An 8,889-nucleotide genomic window follows, 5' to 3' on the forward strand; every position below is an offset into this window, starting at 1 on the left:
TCATTTTCTCATTTTTCACTCTTATTATAATGGTAAAATTCACCACTATTTATAGATTTTAGTGACCATTAGATTGTTGACACATATTAACATCTTAGTCATTTAATCTAAAATATTCCCAAGATAATTATAGAGAATTCTAGATATAATATCTTAACCATTTAATCTAAAATATTTATATGACGTTGATTAGTCTTTATACGATAAAATTCACCAATTCTATGACGTTGATTAGTCTTTATACGATAAATTCTTAGTGCACAATAATACTTAAACGGCAGGACTAATCATATATCATTTAGGTGACAAATTTTACCATATATCAACGAGACGATATAACCGACCATATATTAAATAGACGGCAGAGCCGGCCATATAATAAAAGTAACTCAAGTGCACTAAGAACTTAAAATAAACCAAGGCTTAATTGAGAAGCGAATACTTTTATTAATACAAAATACAATTATAATATTACACACTTACCTCACTAATATTACACACTCACCTCACTAATGTTCTCTTATCTTCCTTCAAGTTCTCTTTATCTAACTCGTACATTTGGCGCTCATTTTCTCATTTTTCACTCTTATTATAATGGTAAAATTCACCACTATTTATAGATTTTAGTGACCATTAGATTGTTGACACATATTAACATCTTAGTCATTTAATCTAAAATATTCCCAAGATAATTATAGAGAATTCTAGATATAATATCTTAACCATTTAATCTAAAATATTTATATTCTTCTAATAGATAATTCTAGATATGATATCTTAACCATTTAATCTAAAATATTCTCAAGATATATCTCTTAAATGATAATTATATATTTATCTAGAATTTACTTTAGATTTCAACAATAAGTCCACATGTTCCTCATTCTTGATGTAGCTTGCATAATATCTTCCCTATTCTCCCTGGTCTCATGTTCACTCCACATCCTTCTATCCAAGGTCAATGCTTCTTTGTACGTTCTGTCATCCCTTAAGCTTCTCGGAGACTCAGCTCCCTCTCTGAACCTTCTTTTTTTCATCTCAATTTGACTTATTGGCTTCCACTTGGGCCTTGCCTGCACCAACTTCCCTTGTTCGAGATTTATGATATTTTGCAACACCCACTAATACTCTCCTCCCATCAATCCACATTCCATTAACATTTTGGAGGTTTTGTATTTTGGCTTGTTCATTACACTCGGGATGAAGACCCTCACAACTGGACCCTGATGATAGAAAAGTTCCCTTAACGCTCGCCTTTAAACTCTCTTGCTTAGATTATCCACGAACGTTGTCCATTCCTCACCAGAGGAGAAATGATCTTTCAAATTCTTTCTCTCTCCCTCACTTCCTCTCGCTCTCATTCTCCCTCTAAACAATCAGCTGAACTAAATAAAATCTAAGCTGCTGACATTCCTTTACGTCAGCTAATTTTCACTTTCATGTGCTCGGTGCTCCTGAGTTTTATATCTATTATTATTTCTGTAACACTTCTCTCCAGAAAACTGACTTTATACCGTTCATTTATCAATTTTTCCCTTTTTATGAACCCTAGTGTGATATTTTCTAAATCTGAACTGACCACTAGAATTTTTCTGTCCCTTTCTTTGTTGTGTACAAGATTGTTTTTAGCTCTAGTAAGTTTTGAAGTTCTACTTTTGTTTTTTTTAAGAGGTCTCTTTTTGTTCCTAGTTTTCTTGGTTGCTTTTAGATTCAGATAATCCCATCTGAAATTCCTCTGGCTTAATTTTTCAGGAATATCTCAAAAAATTGCTTCTTCAAAGGTATGCGCAGATCCAACTTTTAGCATCCCAAGTATTGCTGAGACAGAATCAAGCCAGAATATATCTGCACACAAGCCTTTACGTGATGGTAAATGTATTCTTATCTTTATCTCATCATCATACATAACAAAGCCAACACCCTTCAAGAGAATTTCTCCTGTGTCATGTACTCGAGACTAAATTAAGTGATTTTGGTACATGGTGTTTATATGCTAGTTCCTGCTCAGATGTAAACTTTAACGATGTTTACAATATGCTTGCTTGGGAAAAATAAGTGGGAAAAATGAAAAAGAATGTGAAACTGAGGTCTTATTGAAGTCCAGTTCCTAAACCAATGAATGCTTTCGATTAGTGTTGCACTGATGTAAGAATTAATCATCATATGTTTTACCTCTGAAGCTAATCTAATCCTGTCCATCCTCCGAAAACCTATGATTCAAGAGACCACTACCACACAGTCTATTAACAAGAACATCATGAATCCAATCCCCTCGGTGAAGGAGCCTCGCGATTCAGTTCCAGTAAAAATATTCTTGAATGTAAACTGCCAAGGATGTCAATTGCACATCAGGGATCAAGTGGAAAATTGGATAATATCAAATCAAAATGCACTGACATAAAACTTTCCCCTGATATCTCTTCTGAAGGCAAGTTTAAGGTCTATCATTTGAAATGGCAATATTATTTGCTTCTGGATTTCCTTAAATTGTCACTAAAATATCCATAGAGGGACATGGTCCTAAGCAGAATGAATAGCGTTTTCCATCATATGGGAAATGAAAACTATTAGCCCTTAATGATTTTGTCAATAACTGTTGATAATGTTCTGATCAAGGTTGGATTCAGTAAGCAAATCCAGTTGTAGCGGCAAAAACTCCTCCAAGAACACTGAATTTGGAAAGTTGCATCTGGTTTGGGCTGTGTTAACTTTACTGCGTCCACAATTTTCATCTTTTGTTGCATGCACACCAGCTGATTATTCCTGTTTCATATGTATGAACTTTATGGGGTCTTTGTCTTCTTCCCTTCTAATTGTAAACCTCAAGAATGTTGAAACGATAGATAAAAATATATCAGAAACAAATGTCGTTATATCCTGCATCGGGTAGCTTAAATTCTTTAACCAAGCAAACAAATTCGCCATTTGTATAGGCATTTAGATCATTAGATGGTAGGTTGTGTATGTTGGACGGTATGAAAATCTAACCATGTGAAAACTTAAAAATCTCTTTTGGAGCAACTATCTCTTACAGTTGAGTGTTATTACAACCATGTGGAATGTTACATGCAGGCTCACTTGAAGGATTCAGAATCATATACTAAATGCTGTATGAAGCATCTGTGCCTGATAGCTTGAGTCGAGTTGTGCATACTTATGAGAGAGTGGATGTCATGAAGGATTGCGCAGACGTCAAGAATTCAAGGGAAACAGATAGTTGCCCTAGTTTTGAGATTGGGTTTGACTGAGAGTGATTGCAGCACCCAAAAAAAAAAAACAATCAGATGAACTTTTAAAACATAAACTTTCTGATTAGTTGCCATTGATGGGAGAGTATTTAGTCGGAACCAGTGTCTCCAAGTGACCCCCGCAATATTGACGCCAGACAAGAATAGTGATTATCCTGTAGGCTAGCTCCGACAGACGATTCACAAGAGAAAATTCGCCCAAAAACCAGAGAAAAAAAAGTCTCTAGGGTTTAATAAAATATTATAAAATCAATAAATGTCTCAAAAGCAGTCCACAAGCCGGACTGTTATAGCTAAAAAAATCGTCTTTATTCGAATTTTGCCAAAAATAGCAAAAATCGTATTTATTCGAATTTTGCCAAAAATAGCAAAATCCCGAAAATCACTCTAAATTGAAATTCGAAATAAATAAGCAATCTCCCAAAAATCCGGTCTAAATCGGATTTAAATTGACTTCCTAATTAACAATCGAAATATTACCATAAATAGTAAAAAATAACTAAATCTAGTGATTCGGAGGGGAAACGGCAGAATTTGAGGTTGAAAAAAAGGCCACATGGAGCGTAGGTCATGTGGAGAGCGTGCGCGTCGAAAAGAGCTTTCCGGATTGGGGTCTTATGCGCGATTCTGACACCTGTAGCCAAAGTTATGGCCAAAAGACTGAAACATACTCAAAACGACCCCAATAAGGAACATGTCACAATCAATTCCCGCCTTTGCGCTGATCTGCCAACTCATGGTATCTCAGCGCCATCAACGTGCAATCTGACAGCTCAGCATCATCTGTCTCGGATCCCCCTGCATCAGTCGCCCCGGGTTGGAAAGAACTCGTCCTCGAGTTCAGAGTAGTGTCATCAGGATCCACAAAACAATGACTCAGGTGCTTCACATTAAAGACATCAGAAGTCTTCAAGTGACTGGGAAGTCGCAACCTGTAAGCATTATCATTGATCTTCTGCACGACCTCACAAGGTCCAATCTTCCGATCCTTAAGCTTATTATACTCACCAACAGGAAAACGATCACGAGTTAATACAGCCCAAACAAAATCACCAACATCAAAAAGTACCTGACGACGATGATTGTCGACCCGAGTCTTGTACTTGGTATTGCTCTCATGAATGGTCTGTTTCACCTGCTCATGGATACCCCGAAGATACTTTGCCATCTCATCTGCTTTAGGACTGAAACGTCCTATACGTGGAATAGGGGCTAAGTCCAACACCCGGATGGGTTCTGACCATAGACAATCTCAAATGGGCTTAAACCTGTGGTTCTGTTTTTGATCTGTTGTAGGCAAATTCTGCCTGAGGCAATGCCAAATCCCACTGCTTCGGCTTCGTTCCTGCCAAACACCTTAAAAGGTTTCCCAAACTTCGGTTCACCACCTCAGTCTGGCCATCCGTCTGGGGGTGGTAGGCGCTACTGAAATTCAACTGCGTTCCCAGTTTCCCCCACAGGCTCTTCCAGAAATGACTGATGAACTTAGTATCACGATCTGAAGTGATGGATCGAGGAACACCATGTAAACGCACAATCTCCTTGAAATAGAGATGGGCAATCCGGTCAGCATCCATAGTCTTTCTGCAAGCTACAAAATGAGCCATCTTGGAAAACCTGTCAACCACAACAAAGATAGAATCAGAGGCCCTTTGGGTGCGGGGTAAGCCTAGTACAAAATCCATGCTGACATCGAACCAAGGAGCTTCAGGAACAGGTAAGGGAGTGTACAATCCGCATTGGTGAGAACTCCCTTAGATCGCTGGCACACATAACAACGGTCCACATAATGGGCCACATCACTAGTCAACTTGGGCCAATAAAATTCAGAAGAGATAAGGGCCAATGTCTTATCTCGGCCAAAATGTCCCTCATTATGGAGTTCACTTATAATTTGCTGCCTCAATGAACAATCTGGAATGCACAATTGTAATCCACGAAACAGATACCCATTATGCAAAACAAAATCATGACGGTGACCCTCAGTTACCTCCTGAAATATCCTTCCAAAGGAAGGATCAGCTGCATACATATCTGTGAACGTCTCAAATCCTGCAACTTTAGTACTCATGGTGGTGAGAAGTAAGGTACGACGGCTCAGGGCATCTGCGACGCGGTTCAAACTCCCTGCTTGGTGCCTCAGCGTAAAAGTGAATTCTTGCAAGTATGCTACCCACTTGGCATGACGTCTACTCAGCTTGTGTTGGCCATTGATGTACTTCAAGGCCTCATGATCGGTAAACAGAATAAACTCCTTCTGTACTAGGTAGTGACGCCAATGCTTCAGGGACTGAACTATGGCATAGAACTCCAGATCATAAGTGGAATAATTTTTCTTTGATCCCGATAGCTTCTCACTGAAAAAAGCAACCGGACGACCTGCCTGACTCAGAACACCACCAATGCCAACGCCAGATGCATCACAATTTACCTCGAACACTTTGTCAAAATCTGGAAGTGCCAAACTGGAGCCTCGGTCATCTTCTGCTTGACCAGTTGAAAACTGGCCTCTGCCTCCTCAGACCACTGGAAATCACGCCCCTTGAGGCACTCTGTGATAGGGGCGATCAGAGTACTGAAATTTCTAATGAATCGACGGTAAAAAGACGCCAAGCCATGGAAACTTCGGATGTCATGTAATGTTCTTGGTCTGGGCCACTCCAAGACTGCATCTATTTTTGACTGATCTGCATGAACACCATCAGTAGACACAACAAAACCAAGAAAAGTCACAGAAGTAGTGAAGAAAGAACACTTCTTTTGATTGACAAACAAGCACTCCGTTTTCAGCATCTCAAAACAGCACGGAGGTGATCGAAGTGTGAAGTCCATGTCGGACTATAAACGAGGATATCATCGAAGTAAACTACAACAAATTTCCCCATAAAAGGCCGCAAGACCTGATGCATAAATCTCATGAATGTACTGGGCGCATTGGATAACCCAAAAGGCATGACCATCCACTCATACAACCCTTGTGGCGTTTTAAACGCCGTCTTCCACTCATCTCCAGGCCTTATTCTGATTTGGTGGTAGCCGCTCTTAAGGTCAATTTTTGAGAAGATCTTAGAACCAGATAGCTGATCCAACATATCATCTAGACGGGGAATTGGAAACCGGTACTTCACTGTAATTCTGTTGATCGCTCGGCTGTCAACACACATACGCCAAGAACCATCTTTCTTTGGCACTAACAGAGCAGGGACTGCACATGGGCTCATACTCTCTCGGATATAGCCCCTCTCCAACAACTCTTCCACCTGTCGCTGCAACTCTTCGGCCTCCTTGGGACTGAGGCGATATGCTGGTCGATTTGGCAAACTTGACCCAGGAACAAGGTCAATTTGATGCTGATATCCCTCATAGGTGGTAGTCCAGGAGGAAGATCCTCTGGCATCAAGTTAGAGAATTCTGCTAGCAACCGCTGCACCTCTACTGGTAAATCTGTATCCACGTCTACTGCATTGTTCTCGCAAGGTAGCAAGGCATAGACCACGTCGCCATGCTCAATCTCATCTAAAAACCTGGACATAGAAAGCAGATTAGTATTATGGGTTACTGGGGTAGGAGTAAGTCCTTCCCGCCGGGGTGCCAACACAATCTTTTTTCCCTTGATGCTAAGGGAATATGTATTCTTCCGTCCATCATGAATGACACTGCGATCATACTGCCAAGGTCGACCCAACAATATATGACACGCATCCATAGACACAACATCACACCAGGCATTATCAAAATATTTTCTACCAATTGAAAAAGACACCAGGCATCGCCTATCAACTGTTACCTCACTGTCTTTATTTAGCCATGACAACTTGTATGGCTTAGGATGACGGTCCGTCTTCAACTGCAATTTCTGGACAACCTCCTCGGACACTACATTCTCACAACTGCCGCTGTCAATGATCATTTTGCAGACTTTATCTGCAACTGTGCAAGTCGTGTGGAAAATATTGGTTCTCAACCAATCGTCCCCTGAATCGCCCTTGGGGGTAAGTAGACTCTTGCGAACGACCAGAGTCTCATGACCATCTCCATACAGCACATCATCAGTCTCATCATCGTCATACACGGGTTCGCCAATCTCCTCAGTCTCGTCTCCACGTTTTCCTCAATCAACAAATTTTTGCCCTTTTGACTAGCAGGCTTCCTGCAATCATCGCCCTATGCCCTTGTTCACCACAACGAAAACATCTAATAGTAGGGTTAGAATTACCCTGCGGTGGCTGCTGAGCAGGACGGGACTCTTGAGGGCGAACTGGTCGACTGTTGATCGCTCCTGATCACTGGTCTCCTGTTTTGCTGTTTTTTTCAACAGCAAGTGCACGCTGGTATGCTTCCGAAACACTCCACAATGAATGAAGGCTGAGGACATCTTGCAAGGGCTGGCGTAAACCCCCCAAATATCGCGCCACCATCTGCTCCTCCGTCTCAGATAAATCGTTCCGGGCGACCAATTGGTAAAACTCCTCCGTGTATCATCGACTGATCGCGCGCCCTGCCTCAACGCATGAAGTCGCTGAAATAAGGTTTGCGTGTAGCCGAAGGGAAGGAAGTGGCCCTTCATCTTCTTTTCATCTTCTCCCAATCAGTGATCTTGGCTTTGCCCTGTCTTCTCGTGAACGTCGTAACTGTTCCCACCACGCAGATGCTCTGCCCTTGAGTTTGATGGCGATCAGTTTCACTTTCACACGATCGGGGACTTCCTTATATTCAAAAATACGCTCCACTTCATTAATCCAATCCACGAATCCCTCGACCTGTAATGTACCAGAAAACTCAGGGAGATCGACCCGAAAACCGAGGTCTCCATGACGCTCCTCCCGACCACGTGCTCCCGGAATCCTGCGCCCCGGAATCCTGCGCGATTGTGATATGGGTTTTCGAAAGTGGAATTTGTATCGTGATCAGAGGCCTCACGATCCTCTAAATCCTGCGCCGCTAGGCGCTGGGTTATTCTGCGACTTGCCTCTGCAAATCCGCAATCATCACATCCTGAACGCTGCGATCACGGCGTTGGGCTTCCTCATTCGGAACCTGCTCACGACGACCACGACCACGACCTCCAGCCATTGAAACTGGTGAAATTTCCCAAGAAGATGTTGAAGCTCTGACACCAACTGACGCCAGACAGAATAGTGATTATCCTGTAGGCTAGCTCCGACAGACGATTCACAAGAGAAAATTCGCCCAAACCAGAGAAAAAAAAGTCTCTAGGGTTTAATAAAATATTATAAATCAATAAATGTCTCAAAAGCAGTCCACAAGCCGGACTGTTATAGCTAAAAAAATCGTCTTTATTCGAATTTTGCCAAAAATAGCAAAAATCGTATTTATTCGAATTTTGCCAAAAATAGCAAAATCCCGAAAATCACTCTAAAATTGAAATTCGAAATAAAATAAGCAATCTCCCAAAAATCCGGTCTAAATCGGATTTAAATTGACTTCCTAATTAACAATCGAATATTACCATAAATAGTAAAAAATAACTAACTAGTGATTCGGAGGGGAAAACGGCAGAATTTGAGGTTGAAAAAAAGGCCACATGGAGCGTAGGTCATGTGGAGAGCGTGCGCGTCGAAAAGAGCTTTCCGGATTGGGGTCTTATGCGCGATTCTGACACCTGTAGCCAAAGTTATGG

At 41.2% G+C, this 8,889-nt stretch overlaps 1 long non-coding RNA gene across 1 annotated transcript; it reads left to right on the plus strand.

Moving 5' to 3' along the window:
• The first annotated feature begins 1,723 nt into the window (after nucleotides 1-1,723).
• LOC120135505 lies at nucleotides 1,724-2,393 on the plus strand. The gene is made up of 2 exons (XR_005517254.1): nucleotides 1,724-1,869; nucleotides 2,181-2,393. It is a non-coding gene; the product is annotated as an uncharacterized LOC120135505 (long non-coding RNA).
• The last annotated feature ends 6,496 nt before the right edge of the window (nucleotides 2,394-8,889 follow it).

This window comes from Hibiscus syriacus, unplaced genomic scaffold (assembly GCF_006381635.1).
Source record: "Hibiscus syriacus cultivar Baekdansim isolate YM2019G1 unplaced genomic scaffold, ASM638163v2 tig00110610_pilon, whole genome shotgun sequence".
Taxonomy (NCBI): domain Eukaryota; kingdom Viridiplantae; phylum Streptophyta; class Magnoliopsida; order Malvales; family Malvaceae; genus Hibiscus; species Hibiscus syriacus.